Here is a 25,105-nt window from a genome sequence, read left to right on the forward strand (position 1 = left end):
GCCATGTTTGATATGATTAGTGATGCTGTAGATGAAAGTAGGCTGACCGGGATTATTACATGTCCTACGCCAAGGTACCTGTGTGAAATCACAGTGGAAATTACAGAGCTACTTGTTGTATACAGGGTGTTTCCCGTAACATCAACCAAGGATTAAAAAAGAAGTAGCTAACCGCGACTGAATGAAACCAGTGACCTATGGTTTGCCGTCACGTGGTGCTCCTTAGAATATTGCGCTTAATTAATTAATTAAGATCAATTACACACAAAAATTACATACACTTTAGCACCATGTGCGTTTTGCTACCCTGTAGGGGGCATTCCAAAACGACCGATCGAATTTTTTATGGCAACGTGCATTCTGTGGGGTGATTTTTTCCGGCTTTTAAAGAAAGCCCGCGAAATATGTAACGAAACCACGTGACCAAGCGCATGCGCTATCGTAAAGAGAACGCTGAGGTATACGCGTAAAAGCATAAAAAAAAACTAAAGAAATGTATTCACCGGAAGCCTCGCGTGAGCAGTTATCTCGGCCAGACACATCATCCGAAATACCGTCGAGCGGTGCGGCCAGTCACCTAGAAAAATTGTCGAGTCATTGCCAGCCGAGCAAATAGGTGGCCGTCTTCGAGATAAGGCTGGTGCATGGGCGTACTCATTTCCAGACACAGAGGTGACGCGACAGTCTCAGGGTGTGCTTCTTTTAATCTTTTTTTTTTCTTTTTACCACCGTGCATTCTTTAGCTATGCGTCACGACATACGTCATGGCGCGAATTTCAAATTCTTTAAGGTTAATACGCCACATGGTGGCGACAAAAAGAAACCAAACGAAATGTATCTAATTTCTAGGTATGGTTAGCTGACGCGAGCATCCAAACTAAAGAAAAATGAGTAATTCGAAATGAAGTTAAGAGACACTATGTTATTTTTGAACCCTTTCCACTAGAGCAACAAGTTTTGCGTGTAAAGTTGTACTTTGCGACTCGATTTGCTTGCGTCACCCAGCGGTGAGCCAATGACACGCCAGACGCACGACGGAAGCCTGCACGGTCGCACGCGCGGTAGAAGTGCTGTTTTTCTTTTCTTATTTCGCGTAAATCGCGCAAACTCTGTTCTAGCGACGTCTTTGTGGGTCCCTGCTGCTCTTCGGCGTGGCGCTCCTGCGGTACTTGACGAGGGCAAGGTGAGAAATTTTGCTTGTCAGTGTACGCTGCCTTTCGAGCAATTGAGGCTTAGGTTAGGGCACGGCTGAGACGTAGTTAGCGAAGGACAGGTCGGCCGCTGTCGCGCAGTTAGTTCGGCGTGCGCTGAATGTTAGCGGGACAATTAATTTTTTTCTAGCGCTAAGTACAGTAAGACGCAACGGGAATGAAACCAACACTGGATATGAAGCGGGCACCAAGTGGCACAGACGACCGTTCCCCTGTGTCACCTCGTGTCCGCTTCGTATACCCAGTGCCCGTTTCGTTCCTATTGCGTCTTACGGTACTTAGCGCTAGAAAAAAAGAATAAACGGCAACTAACCGAATTTATAACTCTCACCGGCACAATGTTTCCGACGTTTTATGCGGCCCCGACATGAGGACATTATTGGACGGACAGACTCCCCGGACTGTTCAGTGTGTGGCGCTGTAGAGACTATGGAACATGTGCTCGTGGTGTGCCCTGAATATGCGCGCGAAAGACTGACAATGGCTGACACCCTGAGACATTTACACAATGGACCACTGTCGGAGGACCTCTTGCTAGGCGCATGGCTACAGAGTTGGCAGACGACAGAGACAATGCGTGCTCTCTCACGTTTCCTAGGTGACACGAACCTGGACTCACGCCTGTGATACCAGTTGTGTAATGTGTCATTCACCTCGTTCCTCCCATTAACATCCCCCATTGTGACCCTTTTTCTTCCCCTCTTCCCCTTCCCTTACGTAGAGTAGCAGGCCAGATGCTCCATTATACGGCCGACCTCTCTACATTTTCCGGTCACTAAAATACTTCTTATGCGGCCCCAACAGTGTACAAATTATTTCGGGACTTCTTGCGCATGCCGGCCGCGTGCCGACCGCTGCATGTGACGCAGTTAGCAAAAGATAGGTCGGCCGCCATGGCGCGGATAGTTTGGCTAGTACTGAATCTTACTGGGAAAAGCTTAGCGACACTGTGCTGAATCTTACTGGGGCAAAGCCGACGGGTTGTTTGGGAGTGTCCGCGCTTGTTTAATTTGGAATGTGGTCGTTGCTCTCTACACGGCGCTTATTTTATTGCGACAGCAATCGTATGGACACTCCAGGCGCATTTCAGCCGTCGCCGTCGCCGTGATGTCTCGTATAAAGTCCAAGTGTGATGACGTCGTCGCTGCCGCGCGCCGTGTGCTGCGGGCGCGAGTGAAGGCGTGCGAGGATGAGCCGAGGAGGGTGGCTCGATTTGGCACGTGAGGAGGAGGAGGGTGGATAGAAAGCACCCCATATCAGTGCCTCCTAAATAGCAGGCCTGTGCACTCCGATTTGTGACATCATACTACTTGGACCGAAATTTCCATTGCCAAGCCCAGCGTGACGGAGGCGATGACGTCAAAATCACCGCGGCTCGATCGGCAGCGTCCCCATTAGATACTATGGCAGTCGGGCAAGTTAGCATGACGTCACGGATCGAAGTGCACCGGCCTTGTGTTATCTAGGAGGCGTTGGCCATATTCGATCCCGCGCAAGGCACAGAAAGGGAGGGGGGAAGGGGTGGAGGTTCTACTTCGGCGGCGGCTGTGTAAGTCGGAGCGCGGGCCCTATCTTGAAAGCGATCTGCAATGGGAACAGCCTCGGCGTGCCGAGAAGGGGGCCGATAACTTTGCGTGCGCTGTGTTCTCGCCGCGTAGTTCGCGTTGAAGCGAGAGGCGGCGCGCGGGTCAATTCACTCTGCTGCTGCTGCTGATGATGATGATAATGCCTCCATTTCACAAGCCAGCGCTTTGACAGCGAATGCTCGCGGTCATCGAGTGAGATGTGTTAATGTTTGACTGTGGGCGCGTGGCTCTATGCTTGTAAGGAATAGTTTAAAAGTTTACGCGGCCGATAAAACTACCTTTGTATAGCTGTCTAATAATTGCTATCCCAATAGTTTGCACAGACGTCATCGCAGCCGCCATCTTTAAGTACTGGCACGTCGAGAAGTGTATTAAAAAAACCTGACAACATGACAGCATGATGGGCCCATATTGCGTCGAACGACAAGGCGATAACAGTGATAAACCGGTGAAAAAAGTCGCCGTCAATAAGCAAAACAAAGTGCGTGTGATAAAACAATACATTGACGTCATCGTAGCCGCCATCTTTGGGTACTAGCGCAGTGGGAGGTGCGTCCGTGACGTCACATGAAAACTATCTATGGATGCTTCGCCTTGCGGATTAAAGTAACTTTTTTTTTGTAAGGTGAACCGCCAGAGGTAATTCATTGCGCGCTTCTGTTCCCGCATCCCAAATTAGCGGCACCGTTTTTTACAAAATAAAATTATTTTGAAATTGGTCTGCGAAGGGGTTCTAGGAACGGCGTATTTATTTAGAAGCACATTGCGCAAAGAAAAACGTTATTCGAACTGACTGCTGTGCCGATAGGAATATTGCAGCAGTTTTGCGAGGTTCAGTGAAGGCGCCTTCACCTCGTTGCGGCAGCTAGTCGACAAATGACGAAGCAGTTTTCAATTCTGAATTCTTTATTGCACAACATCCTTTTTGACGGGGTAGGCACAATATGTGTGCTTCCATAGCCAAACGCTAGTATGGGTACCACTTTCAAAACACATTTGAAAAACTGTCAGTACGTCATTACAGAGAATACAGAAATGACAGTTAAATGCGAGGAGATACAAAATCATGTCGCACCGGATCAATGGCTATGAAAAAGAAATTTCATGCCGGAGTGCGGCTCTTCAACTGATAAAGCTGCTGGAATTTATACGGTCAAAACGAATTGCACAGGAATTGACAAAGCACAATGACCCATCACTGCACGGGGTTGCAAGCCGAGTACGTAACGGTGGCCTCTCCTTTTCTTTCACACTTCGCCACGGCGCATCGCAGTACGTGACCAATGCACTTGTGTGTTCCTTTTCCTAAAGATGACGGTAGTACAGTCGCGATCAATTTAAAGGTGATCGCGCCAACATCGACCGGCGGGCCTTCCAAGCAGCATAGCGGCCGATTTCGGAACTGCGAAGATAAAAATTGCGCTTCCTTCTTCCCCTATTATGCTCTTCCAGGCTGCAACCATCGCCCCCAAGACCAACTCGCCACATTTTTGTGTTTTTTTCCCTTTCATGGTGATGATCTGTGTGCGTCGCTTCCTCGTGCATATCTTGGCCAACAATGACGCCTCTGTGCAAAAGCTCGTAACGCAATCGAAAAGAATTCGCAGGTTATGCCGTGAACGTTGACGGGAGTGACAGCTTTTCAGGGAACACCAAAAGGGAGAGAGAGGGGAGCTATCTGATGTTTCCCTCTCGACCGACGGTGATGACGTAACGTGGCGCTGCTCCTAGTTTTGGTCGCAGCTCGAGCGATCACCCTCAAATTGATCGCGACTGTACGTACTGCAAGATACAGATAAAACCTCCGTATGGCGTTCTGCCGGTCACCACAAGCTCACGCGCATGCTATATAATCGCAGGTGGCAAAAGGCTGTTTCGCCCTCTGTCGCGACTTCTTTGGGTGAATAGCTAGGTAGGCTAGCATCGCCCAGATCAGCGTCTTTGTCGTCATTTTGTCGCACTGTTCGATTTCTGCGTTTTAACGTTGCTTTCGTCGCAGTAGAAGGCGCTGTAGCCTGCACTCTTATCTTGGCTTGCTTTTACCTTGGCTGCCATTTTGCAATATCTCGGTGCATGTAGTAGCGTGCAAAAGTGCGCACCTGCTTCCGTGAATAGTTCAAGCTTCTGCGGTCAGGCTGAAACTCGCTCCGCTTTTTCGAAAGGACCACAAAGTGACTGAAAGGATGCTGGCTGCTCATTTATGCAGGACATTCCGGCGGCTTGTGGTTCGAACAAAGCAGGGATGGAGAGCCAGGTCGAGCTGCGTTTACCAGCAGACGAAGTAAGGCCACTTCATGTAACTGTATTGATGTAATTACGCACAGTCAGCATTTCACGTAGCAGCTATGCAAAGTGTCCTCCGCTCATTTCTGCACGAAAACGCTTTCTTTTTCCCGCTCGAGAAGTAGGCGCACCAATGCTTAGAGAAATGCACTAGAGCCGACAGTTCAGTGCAGCATGTCACTGAAATTAATGTCATTGCGTTGAAAACACCATGTTAGTTACACATTCGGAAACGCAAATCAAAACTTGAAAAAAGTGCTTTAAGTGGCAATTGCAGGGAGCTTTAAGTTTGCCGGCATTTCGCCATGGTTCTACAGGTTTCTGTCGTGGCACCGTTGGCGGAAACATGCCGAATACGCCAAGAACGAGAAATTATGCAGATCAAGACATACGTTTGAGTGTATTTGATGCTAAGCTTTATATTTACATCCTGTCAACTAGCGGCGTTTATCCTATTTTATCCTGTGCAATGAGAAGATTGATGCTATATTTATACACAACATTTAGCTCGTGCGATCTTTAGTTGCGCGCTACACCGTTCAGAACCTTTTCTGAGAAGCGAACAGCAATTGACACAGATGCACTTTGTGGGACGTCTTCGTAGCAATGTCACGAGGACGATGTGCGATGCTTCACAATGCAAGAATGCTGTTCGCAGGTGCGTGCACAAAGATCTAGGAGACATCTACAATAACGCTTTGTTGTTGTTTCCTCGAACCATGACTATTCGCGGCATATTCGAAGGAGTTGTAATCTTGCAAGAAAGCGCGGTTCAGCATCTCTGCCTATAGACGGTCATGTCCATAAAACCTTGCAATTTTTTTCAATATCGCGCGACCGGAAAGCCGATCAGTGCCGTACAACGAGGCGTATCGGCGAAATGGTCAAGTGTATGCGCATTCGGGCTAAGCGCAGCTTAGTGCAAGTCTCCTCGGCTAGCTGTTCCAGTAGGCGGAATCACCCCTTGTGCTTTCTGCTGCATTATCTGTTGCTTTATTTTTTTTTTGTGAACATCTTGCACAATCACGTGGAGAGTGGAAGCATCGAGAAAGACGAGACACGCCCAAAAACGTTGCTGTACCTGGACTACATAAGAGATGTAACTGTATTGCGCCGTCTTACACAGTAAGGAGCCGTTGTGATCGCAGCATCGGGCAATGATGCATTTGCAGCCTGTTTCAGCAGTGACTTTCGCGCTGGGCTTAATATGCCTCCTCGAGTGCCAAAAGCAATATAAGAGGACGGGATATGTCGCTGGCACAGTGAATCTCGGAGATTGCAAGCACAGTGGATATAACGCAACCGACTGTTAACAGAATCGTGCAGGCGTTCAGAGATGACAGGTGCATTGGTGATGCAGCAAGAAATCTGTCCGCCGTACTACTGAAGAGGACGACGCTGCCTAAGCTGCCGTTGCTTATGCTATGCCTTCCACGATAGCTGGTAAGATCAGAGATGCGGTCGGCTTTGACGTCACCACAGAGATGGTTCTACAACGGCTTTTTCGAAGTATGGTTGAGGAACCGAAGTGCTGCCAAGAAGCCACAGTTTTCAATGAGGCAAGAGCAGAGAGGCTCGCTTTCGCTCCAGCCCATCTTCGCTGGACTGCAGATGACTGACGAAACGTTGTTCCCTAACTAGTCCCCGTTTTATACCCAGTGCAGCCAAAACTAGGCCTGTCGACGAGATCTCATGAGGTGCATATTATTTTCGAGTTTTTATTAAGCTTAATTCTGCCCGTTTTCGTTCATCCTGCTTACTGTAATTGTATACTGATCCGTCTTTACAAGAGCATGCACACAGACATGCGTCAAAAAGCGCTGTAATGTTGCGTCGAAGTAATGGATAATATTCAGGTAAGACCCCCTCCACTTCACTTTCATTTCCTTAAAGACCCCCTCGCTGAGGGTATTACATAAGGGGTAGGGTTCCCAAACGTTTATTCTAATTGGTGGCCACATGAGTACAACGAATATTACTACTCAGGTTATCAGCAAACGTCGATGAACAGCTGATTTCGGCTGTGTGACGGGGCTGGCCTTTCCAGTCGGTTGATGATCGGCAGGAGAAAGCTGCAGAGAAAGTTGTAGTCTACGTTCAGCAAGTCAGGGCCAGTGGGCACAACAGTGTGCACCCCTGGGGCTCGATAACCACGGATGGCCTCCGATCTCTCCGCAGGACTCAAGGACGAATGTGCAGTGAAGCCTGTATAGAAATCAAGGCCTGCTTCCCTGTGTGCTAGATGGTGATTTTCCAGCCGGCTACTACTGGCTTCAATAAGACTTGTCGCCCGTCTACGGAGGATCTTGGCGTCGCGACACTGCACTATTAGAAAAATTTACACCCTTTGGGGCGTATCTTGTCCCACAACAATAATCGTCATCTGTATTGGCGCGTTTCCTTTCTTTAACGCTGCGAGCCCGGTACTTCCCAGTCACGAACGGCATGCGCGTTATCAGTGTGACGCAGCATTCTCGACAGGAAAGTAGCAAGCGCCGAGCTTCAAGAAAGGAAACTCAAGCAAGGCAGATGACGATTATTGTTGTGGGACAAACACCCCAAAGGGTGCAACCGTTTAAGAGTGTACGTTGGCGGCCGTTAGGGGCAGACGCGAATACTATTCAAAACATTTGGGGCATAAACTCTGCCTGTCAAGGCTGTAGCCCCATCACGCAAGTGGTGACGAATTGTGGGCTGCGAATGAAGAGCAGTGGGAGTCCCTGAAAATGGAACCCCGACATCGTTCCAACACTTTACGACTCGCTGCCGCGTCGTCTTGCCGAGTTCGTCTAATCTGCCGGTGACCTCATTCTCTCCATTTTATTTAGGCTCAATAAACAGCAAAATAAAGTTATTTGTCATGACTGCAACGTGTCTCCATCAATGTCATCGTGGCCGCAGGCATGCGAAGACAATTGATAAGGCAAAATCTTATATACGGAAGTCCGCAAATGGATTGAGGTGTCCTAACACGTGCATACTTTTTTCTCCGCAGAAGCATGCATAATTAAAATAAAATGAACATCGTACCAATCGACTAGCTTTAAAACAAATTAAACGGAGGCAAGCACGCCTAGCTGTGGGCATGCGTCGTTGCCGTGTTGCGTCACTGCTCCTTGTTGCTTCAAGCAATTACCTGTGCAAGGCGTCTATAAAACTAAAAATGAAAGAAGGAATCGATACTGCAGCAGAAATCACGGGGCGATTCCGTCTAGCAGAACAGCGCAGTCGAGGAAACTTTCAGTGTACTGCGCTTTGCACGCACGCGCATATACTCTTTCACATTTCGCTGATGCACTCCTTAGCACGGCACTGATTGGCGCTCCCGCGATGTTCAAAATTTGAAAGGGTGTACTCTGTTGCGGTTACGTGCTTACGTCGGTGAGTATCTTTGAAACGCAATCTTATCAGTAGGGGAAATTACGGTATCTTCAACGTTCGTCGAGGCACTAGGTTAAAATGTTTAACAATCGTGTTTTCGTGGCCCATGCTGCCTCCTGGACGAGGCCAGTGCTATCGCATAAAATTCGTGGGCAATGCGCAGATTCCGTCTTACGTTCACTTTTTGTACCTTTCGGGCCCTGTTTTTAATTCTCTTGACTACATTATCTTTGAGTTACTTTGTGACCCCGGGGATCTGTTACATTCTCTTAGCAACCTGTTATACTACTACTAATGACAACGATAATCAGTGAAATGCCCAGCGCAACATGATTACGGAACAATGATGTTGGTATGACGAGGTGATGACTATGTTATCGGTGGCATGACTGCTTAATTGCTGTGGCAAGAAAAATGTGCAGCGCGCGCTGTTCAAAGTTTATCAGTAATACTTGTTGGGGGGCTAGTAGGTGCATGTTTCCAGAAGAGATTTGTAGCGCCAAAAAAAGACAACACAAAGTAAGCGAGACCGGATGGTCTCGCTTGCTTTGTGTTGTCTTTTGTAAATTGTGTTGTCTTGGTAAATTAGAAATATTAATTTACCATAGGTTCTTGGTTTCGTTTGTCTGTTGGCTTCATAAGATTGTGACTGAGAAAAATCCGGTCCCTCGGCTGCTCCTTCGTTTTGTTCAGCAGAGAGAAGAAATAAGGCAAGTTTGAATCTTGATTTAATTGTCACGTACAAATTATCTGACGGCAGCAGGCTGGATAAGGAAGCATTTTTACTCCTGCCGATGTATTGCACTTTCTGATTTCCTCTCCGACGCACCTGTTGAGAGAGAAATGGGCCTTGAAACATCACAAGTGTCACTGCATCGGATTTCTTTTTTTCTGTGCTCTTCGGCTGAACACACGATCGCTAGATGTTGACTCCCGCGTTTCCTGTTTCTGTCTCTATCTCAGGCAATCCGAAAATGCAGTGAAGAAATGACAGTCGGCTTTCAAGAGCGAAAAATTGCGTGGTTAATCTCAGCATGCTCACTTACACAACTATCATGCGCATTAGTCATTGCTTAAACTAAGTTTTGCTGCGAGCGACTGCTTTTGCCTAATAACCAAGGCATTCTGCTACGTGAAATAGTCTGAAATTGTGTTTACAGCCTCGCGTGCTGTGCGTGTTGAAGCTCGAACGCGGACGCAAAGGCTAAGGTACTCGAAATAATGTTCGGTAGACCCGCAAGATCTGCCTGTTGTTAACTCCGCGTTGTGAGGAGCTCGACCTGCGAAAAACGAGGCCGACGTAAAGACAGAACACATTCTGCACACAAGCTATACAAACAAATACTTGTGCGCCTTGAACTGTGTGCCACGATTACATTTCACTCTGAGCAATCTCGCCGTTCTGGATTCCTTGGTCATTGTGCTGCCTCGAAAGTTTGTGAGTAGCAGTAGACGGCTGCAAGTTCTGCATGTTAAACGTGTATACCGAGTGACTTCATCTCAATAAGTGCTACGGGAGCACGCAGTGCTGGTAAAACATAGCGAAGGATCCCGTCATGCCCGTTCATAGGACGGGAAGGGGTGAGGGGGATTTGTAGGTTCAATCTTTAGCTGCAGCCGCTGTATTAGGATGAGGAGGTGATGAGAATGCACCAAGCAGTAGGTTTAGGTGTATGTTAAAGCCTTTGCGCAAAAAAATATATATATATCTACGTATTCTCTTGCGGCACACATATCAATTTGATTTTGACACCTCATTCATAAATTAAGCAAGATTAGTAATTACTTCGACATGATCTTTCAAAAGGGCTCGCTCGTTGAATTTACTAATCACAATTTTAGCTCTGGACTAATGGGGTTTATCATGTGTACGTACACAATAAACCCCTCTACTTAACAGCTGAAATTTCATCGCCATCCAAGTTTGACAGAAGTCGTTTATATAACTCAATCAGACATGACTTGTCTCACTGGCTATTCGGCGAAAAGCATGGCCTTTAGGAGCACAACTATTATAGTTTTTTGTAATTGGTGTCCTAATCTTTATCTATTTGGTATCCCCTTGATGAAAACAGAGAACTCTTTATTTAGGCGCATACAAGTCTAGCGATGTACAAAGGCCGTCGCCGAGTATCGGTGTTTCCAGTATGCGTATTCATATAGGATTAATGGCTCAGACGCCTATCATGTAATTAGGATTACCAGTATTGATGGGAATCACGGTAAATCTTGACAGGCCTTGCTCATCCCTATACTGCCATCTGCACGTGCTGGGTAGGGGTTCATTAACTTTTACGCGTGCAATGCGCGACTGATTGTAATTTCTGTAAGTGGTGAAATGCGCCATGGAAACACAATCGGTTTATGCGTTATATATTTTCCTTGCCCCAAGAAATATGTATGCTAGCATTACAAGCAAAGCTCAAGTATTCGAAAGAAGCTAGGCTATGTCTTAAGCACATACACTGGCAAAGTTTATGAAAATGGGCTTTGAATTTACTACGCCGAACCAGTGCCTCTCAACATGTATATCTGGTGGCGTGCGTATAAGTTTTGCCGAAATGGCGCAAGGTCGATGAAGTTTTAAGAAAGGAAGGATTGATCGTCGGATGGCTGATAATGTTTCTCGATGTGGTCCGTCTTGTGTACAATACGAGCGAAACTTCAACTGAACGTTTGAATGACATTATGTAGGGTGGAAGTCAAGCAGTGCGCCTTCGTTATACTTAGTTATACTTAAATTACACTTCTCTATACTCACTCTGTTCTCGTCAGGTCTCCTTCATGGCACATGTACAGCACACAGGGATCAGTAGAATAGTAAACCCCTCCATTCTCGAGAACACCTTTTTTCGGATGCGGCAACTTACAATAATCTACAAGGTAAAATGACGCCAGTCAGAAGTTATCACATGCGGGATGTGCGAATTCGATGGCACAAAAACTACGCAACATTTAAAAAAAAAATTATTACGTCTGGCATCGGTATCCCTGCTCGAAACGGACACCAGAGAAAGGTTTTCGCCGAAACATCCGTTCGGGACGATGATAGAGAACGTACTGTGTGCGTTCGGAAATGGGCTTTCAACGATAAAATTTGATGTGAAAATTTCCACCAGTTTCTTAAATAACAGCACACTTCCTGTAATTCATTGTAATTCAAGTAATTTTATGTGGCGCCGCTTAGAGCAAGTGAGATTACTTTTGTTGTATTTTCCCTGCATTACATAATTAGCAAACTCAGAAGCGTTAAAGAAAGACCGCAAAACGCATACTCGCACGCACAATAAAAAAGGTCTTGCGACGCGTTGCCTGGCAGTTTTCGCGTGCTTTTGCGGGCTTCTTTTAGGCTTCTAAAGAAGATATTTATGAAGTGCTTATAGAGCGCCAAAAATATGGGTAGGGAATGTCTCATGATAGCCTAAAATATGTGAGAAGATAAATAATTCCTAATTTAATTTTTAGTTCTACTTCGTAGCTCCTTTTACACTATTTATGCCATATCAGGAAAAAAATGCTATCTAGTCATTTTTATGTAACTATGAGCAGTCAGCATACCGGCATCTCTACATGCACGCTTTAGTGACTCCAACCAGCTAAGCAAAAATATGGGTGCCTTGCTTCGAATGCAGTCACACTCGGTCATGTTTTATTATGCGCATGGCTGTCATACTGGACTTGCGATACGCTCGAGCGGCGACTCATCGAACCGGAAGGAATGGTTTATGAAAAAAAAAAGCTGTTGGAATAATAACTCACATGGACAAAGCCATCCCCAAAGGAATGTGCCGGCAAGATGAGCACAAAGCATTATTACGCCTCTGGTGTTTCGATTTCTCCCGTGTGCCTGAAATACAAAAGAAAGAAAAAAACATCTCTTTAATGAGGGAACTAACAAAGTAAATCTAACGACTGACACGGCAAGTTGGTGTGTACAGCGCCCTCCATATTAATCTCCAATCTTACGTAAGCCTTCGATCTGAACAATGTCTTCTTCAAAGTTCACTGGCTTTCACGACAACGCTCAAAAGCTAAACAATTTGATCATTGATTAGGTTACGTGTAGTAGAGCGGGGCATAATATTTAATGTTAGTAGACATAGTATCTTTCCATCATCTTTAAGCTTCTCTTGGGCTTTCTTGTCCATGCTTGCCTAACACTTAACCGGATAAATTTTATTTGGCGAAATTGACTGGCGGCTTACCGTCTTCTAAAGAATTAGATGATCTGATTGTGTTTGAAGCCGCATTCAGATAAACGTAAGCTGTTGCGATGTTTCTATCACTGCCTGTGGACGAAGCGCTGCTGTAGAAGGTAAAAAATGTTCGGTAAATATTTGATAAAAGATATAAAATGGTCAAGAGACACGGTAAAAAATTGCCTGCTTTCGTCGCCTAGACAATCAGTGTTCGGACCAAGGTAATCTTATTTTTAAACGCATGATACAAATATAATGTTACTTTTCTAGGGTGCCATTTCTTAAATGTCCTTCTTTTGGTGGTTAAAGGTATGAATGAAGAAAGGTATGGAGGTGGTTAGAGGTATGAATGAAGAAAGGTATGAAGGTGATCAAAGGTATGAATGAAGAAAGGTATGAAGGTGGTTAAAGTTATAAATGAAGAAGGGTATGAAGGTGGTTAAAGGTATGAATGAAGAAAGGTATGAAGGTGGTTAAAGGTATGAATTCAATTGGCGCGGCTGTGGTCGTGCGCTGAACGCTCTTGTTTTCAAAGACGGTAGAAAAGATTGGTAGAAATGATGTGCATCCACAAATATAAAGTGAATATCTCAAATTACGGAGATAATCTGGACATTTCATTCAGGTTAGCCGCTTCAACATCATTAAATACACGTTCATATCTACTAACGTTCAATTCAGCACGAAATTCATTGATATCCATGGACTGCAATAGCTCGAACTTCGCTCGAATTTGTCTTAATATTATACTTTAAAAGTACTTGAAACCAACTACAATTCTTTTTTACTCAAACGTATGCAAATACAGCAATACTCTCTTTAGACAACTGCTGGACTGATTTAAGTTTTGTTGTGAGAGGCAAAGCTAATATATAGCAACTCCAGGAAATTTTGATTCAGGACATACGATGTTTTTTTTTTTTACAAAAGCTTTACGAGAAAAGTTTTAGTGAAAACGCATGTACAAAGGCTACAACTTTTTAAATCTGTCAGAAATGAGATGTCACCGTTCTGTAAACTGCACCTGTAAGAACACTTCAAACGGACAACTTTTATACGTGAGTTTACAGCTTATTGGAAATATTGCGCTGTTTAATGAAGGCTTAGAAAAGCGCTACCCAGTGGTGGATTTGATAACGATGTCCAATGCAAATGGCAATAATTTTATCAGCTTTCGATGCATTATTAGGTGCCGTTTACATAACTGGAATATCTTTTTTTATTGCTCCGAGGCAGAATCCTGCAACGTAAGGTTCTTATTTTTAATTTAAAACATTCTGAGATTTTTTTTTCAAATTGAGGGGCCTCAAATGATTTATAATAGCGATTTGGACATAAACGCCGGAGACCTCATCAAGATCTGTGCAGTCGTTTTCGCGAATAAGAGTTGCTACGTTGCCACGTATTTAGATAAGAATTGTCGAGTTACAGCTTTCTATTATACTGCTGTAGTTGTTCTATTAACTTCTATTAAAGCAGGCGGTAACATTCACGCTCTCAACCACATTCGTGATTCATGTCTGTGTTATATAGGCTCGCAGCACCTGCATGAAGTGCCTCCCCCCTTCCCCCCTCTTCCGCCCCCTTACCCCGTCCAAGCTTCCATATAATTTCCTTTCTCGGTAACTCTCGGCAACTCACGAAAGAAAAAGAAAGAACGATATCAACACGTACGCAAAAACGGCGTTTCATCAACCGTTTTAATGCGTAGCCACTAGATGGGCTAGTTCATACTAGCCATTAAACAGATTTAAGAAGGAAGGAAGGAAGGAAAAAGTGGAGAAGGAAGGCAGGGAGGTTAACCAGTTTAGCCTAACCGGTTTGCTACCCTACACATGGGAGCGGGATGGGGGGATGAAAGATGGGAGGAGAGAGATTTAAGAAAATCATATTAGCTCAAGCTGGCTAGGTGACTATTTTTCGCCGTACCATTTCAAACTACCTGGCAAGAGAAGTCGTCAAACATTTTTATGACTTTTATGACTTAGATCTGAGTCGTTCATTTCTAGTGCTTCAATGTTTAATTAAGAGAGCTACATTTTTTTACCTGTTTCAGGGTAACATGACAGCTTCGACTTAAACTTGTTTCCTTACTGCGGCCGAAGCTGGGACGTCTAATGGCATCTGCAGTCATATTTGCACGCATCATTATGTACACAACGGCGGATAGAGCTATTATTCTTCACTGCAGTGTTTCGGCCACCGTAAAATATTTACCTGCTATAAAAGATGGCGAACCAATTAAACAGCTGTTCATTACAAAAGGCGGGTCCCCAGTGCTCCTCTAGGAGTTGTTTGAGGGATCCGTAGGTTGAAAAAAAAGGTATGCACTGTACGAGCGATGCCGAACAAACAAGCGCATAAACAACAGCAAATAGAAAATGAAACGTAATAACAGAATTCGTTACCCAACATAAATCCTACACAATGGGCGCTCAAGTGCTGAAACTTCAACGCCAGCTGAATGAACCTTCAATGAACCTTCAAATACCTTCTGTAAGTCACCAGAAACGTATGGCGCGAATATGGTGCAAATATGGCGACTTGGCTCCACTCGCGAGGGAATCACCGCCCCGCCATAACGGGACTCAATAAATCATTATCCCGCATTTCATCAGGAGCTCTGTGACGCGTTCCACAGCTCACCTGTGACGAAAGGTTGAACGCGTCAGCGTATAGGCTCTCTTTCGATGCGCCCTCGTCGACCAGTTGCCCCAAGTTCCCAAAACCGGAATCGATAACGTCAGCAACAGAGCGCCAACCAGCCGCCGTAAAAGCAGTGACGTCACCCTAATGGCGTCACCTACCACGTATGCAAGGCTGTTTTCGTACTGCGGAAAACAGTCTTAAGTCGATTGTACCGCGGTTCTTGATGTGAAAAAAAAGTGCAGTCACTGCCAGTGCAGAGTAGCGGAACCTGCGAAAATAACGAATGCGTACGGGACGGCAAAAAATATGAGGTTTTAATTTAGCTTGTGGAGGTCGGAAAAAAATATTTTGCCCGCAGCTGCGCCTGAACAATAGCCTACTCTAGAATGCGAGGAGACGATGTAACAAAGAAGCAATCTGGAGGACTGCGTTCAAGATGAACTAATTATACCTTTTGTTTTTCACAATTTCCTGGTGTCGTGTTTTTGCATTTTTCTGAAGTGCGCTACGTTATAAACGTAGCTAGATTACATGTGTTAAAGCCTTTCCGCAATTTAGTAGAGACGTGCAATAGCATTAAAGAAATACGCTGTTGAATCGTTGCCCGTTTAAGAAACGCAGAAAATAACAGGAAAATTCTAGGTCCCTTTAGTATAGTGGGTTCGAACTGTTTGCACGTTTTCTCAGCGCCAACTGTCTTTATTTGCAGCTATTTCGACGCTGTAGTATTAGTGTATGTTCCTTATATGCAACCTGTCAGTGCCTACTGGACGCCTACCTACGCCAGTGCCTACTGGCAGCCAGTCGAGAAACGACGAATCAGTTCCCTTTCCTAAAGATTACGATAGTACGTACTGCAAAATACAGATAAGACTTCTCCGCCGGTCGTTCTGCTGGTCATCAGTCACGCGCATGCTATAGAATCACACGTCGCAAAAGGCTGTTTCGCTCTCTCTCTCTCTCTCTCTCTGTCGCGATTTCTTTATCAAAGCGGCAAATTGCGTGAATTGATAGGCTAGCACCGACCAAATCAGCGTCTTTGTCGTCATTCTGTCGCACTGTTTGATTTCTGCATTTGGACGTTGCTTTCGCCGCAGTAGAAGGCGCTGTAGCCTGCGCTGTTATCGCGGCTTGCTTCGACATTGGCTGCCATTGTGCCATATGTCGGTGCATGAGAGAGAGAGAAGGGAAGACGGAAAGGCAGGGAGGTTAACCAGACTGAGTCCAGTTTGCTACCCTACACGTGGGGAGGGGAATAGGGAGTGAATGAGGGAGAGAGAGAACTTAGGTGTAGGATGTCTATAGTCGGGCACTCAAGTCTGTTGCCCTCAGGTAGCGAAAAAGCACCTTCTGTGCCACTGTTCTCGCTTCGATAATCAACGTGAGACTCTCCAGTGTGCCTTAAATAGACTGGATGACAGGCCATTTACGGAAGCGAAGATCTTGGGACCCTGGCCTCACAGTTCACTGGCCCAGAAAGCAGTTCGAGTGCTTTTTCGGTGCATGTGGTTGCATGCAAGAGTTCCCACCAGTTTTCATGAATAGCATAACCTTATTTCGGTGAGGCCGCAACTCGCGCAGCTTTTTCGGAAGGACCACAGAGTGACTGAACGGATGCTGGCTGCTCATTTATGTAGGACATTCCGGTGGCTCGTGGTCCGAATAAAGCAGGGACGGACAGCCGGGTCAAGCTGCGTTTTCCAGCAGACGAAGTGAGACCACTGCATGCAACTGTATCGACGTAATTACGCGCAGTCGGCATTCCGCGTAGAAGGTATGTAAAGTGTTTTCAGCTTATTTCTGCACGAAAACGCTTTTTCCCGCTCGCGAAGTAGGCGTGCCAATCGTCAGATAACTGCGCTACAGCCGACAGTTCAGTGCAGCACGCTACTGAATTTAATGTCATTGCGTTGAAAACGTAACCTGTTCGTTCCACATTCGGAAACGCAAATCAAAAATGATAAAAATTGTGTTCAGCGACTATTGCAGGGAGCTTTAAGTTTTACGGAATTTTTCCATGGTTTTGCAAGTTTCTGTCGTGGCGCCGGCGGCGGAAAACATGCCGAATGAGGGATTTGCCAAGAACGACAAATTGTGCAGATCAAGGCATATGTTTGAATGTATTTGAAGCGAAGCGTTATATTTATACCCTGTCAACTAGCGGCGTTTCATACAGTTAATTTCATTCTATGCAGTGAGAAAATCGATGCTATATATTTACCCCGTAAGATTTTGAGTCGTGCACTACACCGTTCAGAAGCTATAACGAGATACGCACAGCAATTGACCCGGATGCAATTTGTGTGACGTCTTCGTAGCAATGTCACGAGGACGTTGTGTGATGCATGACAAGGCAAGAATGCTGTTGACAGGTGCGTGCAGAGAGATCTAGGAGACATTTGCAACAACGCGTCGTTGTTGTTGCCTTGAAACATGGCTATTCGCGGCACGTTCGAGGCAGTTGTAATATTGCAAGAAAGCGCGGTTCAGCAGCTCTGCATAGACAGTCGTTTACATCCTTGCATGTTTTTTAATATCGCTCGACCGGAAAGCTAATCAGCGCCGTACAAAATGGTCGAAATGGTCGGCGAAATGGTCAAGTGTATGCGCATTCGGGCTAAGCGCAGCTGAGAGCAAGTCTCCTCGGCGAGCTGTTCTAGTAGGCGGAATCGCCCCTTGTGCTTTCTGCTGCATTATCTGTTGCTTTTTTTTATGGACACCTTACACAATCACGTGAAGAGTCGGAGCATCGAGAAAGACGAGACACGCCCACAGACGTTGTTGTTTCTGGACTACATAAGAGATGTAACTGTATTGCGTCATCTGACGCAGTAAGGAGCCGTTGCGATCGCAGCATCAGGCAATAATGCATTTACAGCCTGTCTCAGCAGTGACTTTCGCGCTGGGATTAAAATGCCTCCTCGAGTGCCGAAAGAAATATGAGGCCGCGATATGTATGTCGCTGCACAGTGCATCTCGCAGAGATTGCAAACACAGCGGATATAACGCAACCCACTGTTAACAATCTTGTAGGCGTTCAGAGATGACAGGGGCATTGGTGATGCAGCAAGAAATCTGTCCGCCATACTACTGAAGAGGACGACGCTGCTTAGGCTGCCATTGCTGATGCTAATCCTTCTATGACAGCTGGTCAGGTCAGAGATGCGGTCGGCTTCGACGTCAACTCAGAAATGGTTCGACAGCTTTTTCGAAGTAGGTTTCGGGAACCGAAGAGCTGCCAAGAAGCCATGGTTTCTAATGAGGCGAGGGAAGACAGGCCCGCGTTCGCTCCAGCCCATCTACACTGGACTGCAGATAACTGACGAAACGTTGTTTTCCTTGACTAGCCCACGTTTTGTACCAAGTGCAGCCAAAAACAGGTCTGTCGACCAGACTTCATGAGGTACACATTATTTTCGAGTTTTTATTAAGTTTAATTCCGCCCGTTTCCGTGCATCCTGGTTACTGTAATTGTATAGTGATCCGTCTTTACGGCATCATACCCACAGACATGCGTCGAAAAGCGCTATAATTTTGCATCTAAGTAATCGATAATATTCAGGTATGACCCCCTCTACTTCACTTTCATTTACTTAAACACCCCTCACTGAGGGTATTAGATAAGAGGTGGGGTTCGCAAATGTTTATTCTAATTGGTGGCCACATGAGTTCAATGAATAATATTAATATTACGCTTATCGGCAAACGTCGATGAACAGGTGATTTCGGCTTTGTGAGGGGGCAGGCCTTTCCATTTGGTTGATGATCGGCAGAAGATGCACAGGGGGTTGCAGTCTACGTTCAGCAAGTCAGGGCCAGTGGGCGCAACGGTGTGAACGTTTGGGGCATAACCAAGGATGGCCTTCAATCTCTACGCAGGACTCGAGGACGAATGTGCATTGAGGCCCGTATAGAAATCAAGGCCTCCTTCCCTTTGTTCTAGGTGGTCGTTTTCCAGCCGCCGGATACGACTGGCATCAGCAAGACTTGTCACCCGTCCACACGTCACACACTCTGCGAAAGAACCTGGAAGATCTTGGCGTCACGACACTAGGATGGCGGTCGGTAGCGGCAAATACGAATACTATTCAAAACATTTGGCGTACAATAGAGAGAGAGAGATGCAAATGAGAGAAAGGCAGGGAGGTTAACCAGACTTAAAACCTCCGGTTTGCTACCCTGCACTAGGGGAAGGGAAAGGGGAAGTAAAGATGGAAAGAAGAGCGTGACAAAAATAAAAGCATGAGAGAGAGAGAGAGCGTAAACTTTAATTTCAAATCAGCAAGATTTGAGTCCGGCGTCTTTTAGTGGGTCTGGGCACCCGCCGCGGACGCGGTTCCGAGACCTTGTCTCGAAGCGGCTTCCTCGGCTCGCTGGACGGCCCAGAGTTGTTCTGTCAGGTCAGAGCTGAGCAGTGCGGTCATCCAGCGTGACTGGAGGCTGGCGGTGGAAGAGACGGAGGGGTCGGCACTGCCCGACTTGTTTGTTAGGTCCCGACACTCCCATAGCATGTGATTTAGTGTGGCAACCTCGCCACACGATGTGCATCTGTTTGTAGTGTACATGTCTGGATACATGGCGTGCATGAGTCTGGGGTTTCTGTAAGAGTCTGTTTGTAATTGTCTGAAGTGTACTGCTTGCGTCCTGTCTAACATAGCGTGAGGGAATGGGTATATGCGTCTTTGTAATTGGTAGTGTGCCGTGATGTCGTGAAAAGTGGTCATACGATCCTCCCATGCCCAGACGTTTGCAGTACCCCGCGGGGGCTCTTCCTCCGATGCTGCTCGGTGAGTCAGGCCTCGAGCAACGCCGTGAGCCGCTTCGTTGGGGGTGCTCATTCCAGTGTGTGCCGGGATCCACAGCAAATGCCTTCGGGTATCAATGTCGGCCTCTCCCTGGTGTATGGGATGTCGCTGGAGTATCTGATATGCCTCTTGCGAGATGCGCCCATTTGCAAAATTGCGAATTGCTGTTTGCGAGTCACAGATCACGTATGTAGCTTTGGTTTGTGTGAGGGCCAGTGCTATGGCCGCTTCCTCTGCCGCTTCGGCATGTGCCGTGTTCACGGTGACGCTCGTGAGGTGGTTGCCTCGGTGGCTAGTAACTGCTGCCACGAAACTCTTCCTGTCTCGATAGCGGGCTGCGTCGGTGAAGACCGCATCCTTGTCGTTAGAGTAACTTTTGTTCATTTGTTGTGCCCTGGCTTTACGCCTCCCCGTGTGGTGTTGGGGGTGCATGTTGCGAGGCAATGGGGGTACGTATAGTTGCTCGCGTATGGGTCTTGGAATGTCTACTTTGACGCCGTGTTGCGAGTGGTATGTGATGCCGAGATTTTCAAGCACGTGTCTGCCCGGGCGGGTCTTGGATAGGCGTTCAAGTTGGGACACTTGTTGCGCCTCCACGAGTTCTTCGAGCGTATTGTGTAGGCCTAGTTCTAAGAGCTTGGTGGTGCTGACTCCAGGCGCAAGTCCCAACGCACATTTGTACGCCTTGCGTATGAGCGCGTTGAGCTTGTTTTTTTCCGCAACCGTCCAGTTGTGAAACGCTGCCGTGTACCTTATCTGGGAAATGACGAAGGCTTGGATGAGTCGGATGACGCTGCCTTCGCGCATGCCCGCGTGTTTGTTGGTGATGCGTCGAATGAGCTGCATCGTGCTGGTGGCCTTTGCCGTTATCTTGCGAAGTGCTTCGCCATTGCCACCCTTATGCTCTATCATCATTCCTAGTACCCGGATTTTCTCTACTATCGGGATGGGTAGGCCATTTGATGCCGTTAATTGGATCTTTTGCTTTTCCTGGGGGGTGTAGCATTTAGGTGGGCGCCCCTTTCTGACTGGTCTATACAGCAGCAGTTCGGATTTTTCGGCCGAGCAGGCGAGTCCCGTGCCCACGAGGTAGTTTTCTACGCATTGGATGGCCTGTTGTAAACGTTGCTCGATCGCTCCGTCGGTGCCCGTTGTCGTCCAGATCGTAATATCATCCGCGTATAGCGTGTGATGCAGTCCTTCGATTTGAAACAGTTGGTCGGGCAACCCCAGCAGGACGAGGTTGAAGAGCATTGGCGAGATCACCGAGCCTTGCGGGGTGCCCGAGCTGCCGATGTTGATTTGCTCTGACTGTAGTTGCCCCACTCGCATGCGAGCGGTTCTTCCCGTGAGGAAGTCTCGGACGTAGTTGTACGTGCGCAGGCCGAGATTTAGATTGTCTATTTGTCGCAATATGGCATCGTGGCGAACGTTATCGAAGGCCCTCTTCAGGTCCAGCCCGAGGATGGCTTTCGTCGAACGCCCCGGATTGTCTATGATTTGGTGTTTTAGTTGCAGAAGGGCGTCTTGCGTGGAGAGATGTCTTCTGAACCCAATCATGGTGTGTGGAAATAAGTCGTTGTCCTCGAGGTAATCCGTGAGTCTATTGAGAAACGCGTGCTCCATTAACTTGCCCACGCAGGACGTGAGGGAGATGGGGCGCAGGTTTTCCAGCTGTAATTTCTTTCCGGGTTTCGGTATCAGTGTGATATTTGCTTCTTTCCATTGTCGGGGTAGCTTGCCGTGCGCCCAGCACTCATTAATGTATTTTGTTAGTTTCTCGATCGATCCGTAATCGAGATTGCGTAGTGCCCGATTGGGTATTCGATCGGGGCCAGGGGCCGACTTGGTGTTCAGCTTTACGAGGGCCGCCTGGATTTCGGCTACGGAGAATTCCTCGTCTAGGGTGGCGTTGCTTTCTCCTGAGTAGTCTGGATATATTTGCGGTGGCGTTTGGGATATGTAAAGGCGTTCCGTATCCCGTAGGAATTGTTCTTCCGTTCCCCCGTAAGCGTGTATGATTTTGTATATGCCTTGCATGTGTGTAGTCTTGGTGTTGGCGGGATCGATCAGGTACCGCAGTATCTGCCACGTGCGACGCGTGGTGAGTTGACCATCCATCTCCGCGCATTTCTCTTCCCATTGTTGATGTTGCAGGTTAAGCGCGTGCTTTTCTATTTCTTTGTTGAGCTGTGCTATCCGTTTACGCAGTCTCCTATTGTATCTCTGTTGTTTCCATCGGTGCTGCAGGTTAGTTTTGGCTTCCCACATGTGCAGCAACCGGGAGTCTATTGTCTCGAGCCCAGCTGTCGACGGGATCGTTTGCGTCATGCGCTCGATATCCCACCGCAGTTGGTCGGTCCACTGTTCTATATCTGTGATGTCTTCCATCTGTTGCTCATCACGATGTTTGCGTAGCCGATTCCAGTTGGTGATCTTCATTTGACGACCGGCATTGTGTTCCTGCGGACCGCCTTCTGCTTCTATGGAAATAATGTAGTGATCGCTCCCCAAGTCTTGCATGGTGTTTGTCCAAGTGACTTTGCGTGTGTTGCGCGTGAAAGTAAGGTCCGGCGTCGTGTCAGTGCTTACGCTGTTGCCCTGCCTTGTTGGTGCCGCGGGGTCGGTGACCAGCTCGAGTCCGGCGTATTGCGCCGTTGCCCATAGATTGGTGCCTTTGGGGTGATCGTGCTTGTAACCCCACGCCGTGTGCGCTGCGTTAAAGTCCCCCCCAATGAACAGCTGTTGCCCCTTGGCGATGTCGATTGCCCGTTTGAAGAGGACATGGAAGCGGTGCTGGCGGCATCTGGGACTGCTGTAGACGTTGAGTACGAAGATGCTATTGCGGGTCTTGCGTGGTGGAATTAATTCTACGAGAACGTTTTCGATGTCTCTGATTTTGGTATCGTGTTCGATAACTGTGTGCGCTCGCTTGACCAGTGTGGTGACGTTTGGTTTCTCCGCCTTGCCTGTTATAGACTGGTACCCCGCGAGTTTGGCGGGACCATTCGTTTCCTGCAGTATGATGACGTCTGGGCGTTCGGGGATCGTTTTCAGGTATTGTTGTAAGTGCGCTCGTTTGTTTTGGTAACTTCTGCAGTTCCACTGCCATATCGTGTGTTTTTGTTTCGATGAGTGTCGGGCCATGCTTATATCTTGTTACATGTGTTGCGCCGCTTCCCTATGCGACGGTACGATCGTGCTGTTTGCGGCTTCTAATCTCGACAGTCTGAGGTGAACACTCTCCAGGCTCCGCTGGATGGTACGCGTGATGGACGCGATGATAGTTTCCTCGAGATTGCTGAAGCGAGCCTCGAGTGCATCTATTCGCGCGTCGCGTATCGCTGCGCGCGTGCGTTTGGGTCGTGTTGCCTCTGTAAGGGTGGGAGTGGGTCTTCGTTTGGTATCGGGGAACTCGACCTCGTCGTCCTCTATGGGTTCCTCTTCTGTTCCCTGCGTGGCCTGAGTGGTCTGTGAGGGAGCGGGCCTGCGTTTAGTGTCGGGGTATACGACTTCGTCGTCGTCTATTGGTTGTTCTTGAGTCTCATGCATGGCCTCTGTATCGGTACCGCTCTTCACGGCATGCTGGAGTTGTTGTATGAGGTCGTCTTTTTCGCGAATCTGTGTCTGCATGTGTTCTATTTGCTTCTGCAGCGCTTGTATCGCCTGTGTTAATTTAGTTACCTCCGTCTCTGTTTTAGCGGGTGCTTTGTCGCCAGCCTTCGTGGTTGGTGCTCGTTTTCCCGTGACCGCATCTGCCCAGCTCACCTTCTCGGTGGTTTCGGTGTCTCTTGTTGAGGTCCTTCTGGGGGTGCGGCTGCGAGACCGACGTTGCTGCTGCTGCTGCCGTGGGTTTGGGGTGCGGCTCCGGGACCGGGAGCGGCCTCGGCTGCGGGTCCTGGATCTCGAGCGTGGTTTGCCGGCGGGGCTGGTGGCTTTGGCGGCCGCCTCCGCTTCCTCGTTGGCCCTGTGTCGTTCCCATTGCCTCTTTGTCACGACGTAGGGGGTCTTGTACCTTGCGCGGCAGTTGCGATCCGCTGTCATGTGTGTTCCCCCGCACAGCTTGCAACGTGGGGAGCACTGGTGGTCGGGGCCTGGGTTGAGGGCGTCACAACCACGGCACACTTTGTCCTGAGGATTGGGGCACACGTCCATGCGGTGACCGAGTCTCCCGCAGCAGTGACACATGTCGACTTGCTTGCGATACAGGGTGCAGCGAAGTAGGGCGCCGCCGTACCTGACGTAGGAGGGCACTCGCGGTCCTTGAAAGGCCACTATGACCGTCTTGGTGTTACTGAGCCGTTTGGCTGCCAGGGCGTCGGGGTTGCGGGCGTGAACGATGTTGGTGTGAATGGACTTGGCGTCCTCCTCCAACGGGATTCCCCTGATGATTCCCTTCACCGTGTAGTCGGGGGCCGTCTCATAGGCACTGACCTCGTGGCGGCGATCACCGATGGTGATGGCTTCTAGTTGTCTGTACTTAGCGGCGTGAGTAGCGTGAGGTGTACTCACGACTATGATGTTTTGGCGGTTGTTGGTGCACACCGTGTCCTCCCCTGCTTCTTGCCCCGGTACGTTGGCCGCCCGGTAAATGGCCGACGCGAGGAGCACGGTTCCGGTGGCGGCAACGTCGAGGCCTCCTCTTGGTCGTATCACGACCTTGAAATCACTTCGTGGGAGTAGTGGCATTTTACTGTTCCTGATGACTTGCTGCTTGACGTTACGCTGTCTTTGACGCGAACGCTGTCGGTCGCCGTTCGCTCCCTCGCCGGTGCGGGAGTGGGTTCCGTTCTGGGTGTTGCTTTGCGCGGCCTCGCGGTTGAATTGGGTCTTGTATCGAATGGTGCACCAACCGTTGCCTTGGAGAAACTCTTCAGGGGAGATGTCCTCCCCGTTCACTTGAACTTCCATCACCGCTCCGGCGAAGCGAGCTCCGGTGAGGGTTAGCGTGGAGCTGGTGAAAAGCCTCTGTGATTGGGAAGGAAGTCGTT

At 47.9% G+C, this 25,105-nt stretch overlaps 1 protein-coding gene and 1 long non-coding RNA gene across 6 annotated transcripts in view; one reads left to right on the forward strand and one right to left on the reverse strand.

Annotated features, from left to right (window-relative positions):
- Window positions 1-844: 844 nt before the first annotated feature.
- The window catches only part of LOC135906465 (uncharacterized), a 52,398-nt gene continuing 28,137 nt past the window's right edge, over window positions 845-25,105 (forward strand). For 3 of the 5 annotated variants that reach the window (XR_010565728.2, XR_011508359.1, XM_070525042.1), the window contains exons 1-3: window positions 845-1,183; window positions 5,004-5,078; window positions 16,947-17,083. The gene's annotated coding sequence lies outside the window, so the exon portion shown is untranslated. The remainder of the gene's footprint in view (window positions 1,184-5,003; window positions 5,079-16,946; window positions 17,084-25,105) is intronic. The other 2 variants (XR_011508361.1, XR_011508360.1) reach the window with 1 other exon arrangement.
- Window positions 9,170-15,607, reverse strand: LOC135906463 (uncharacterized). Its single transcript, XR_010565726.1, has 4 exons — window positions 15,307-15,607; window positions 12,221-12,308; window positions 11,223-11,337; window positions 9,170-9,290 (listed from the first exon to the last, which is right to left on the reverse strand). It is a non-coding gene; the product is annotated as an uncharacterized lncRNA (long non-coding RNA).

Source organism: Dermacentor albipictus, chromosome 9 (genome assembly GCF_038994185.2).
Source record: "Dermacentor albipictus isolate Rhodes 1998 colony chromosome 9, USDA_Dalb.pri_finalv2, whole genome shotgun sequence".
Taxonomy (NCBI): domain Eukaryota; kingdom Metazoa; phylum Arthropoda; class Arachnida; order Ixodida; family Ixodidae; genus Dermacentor; species Dermacentor albipictus.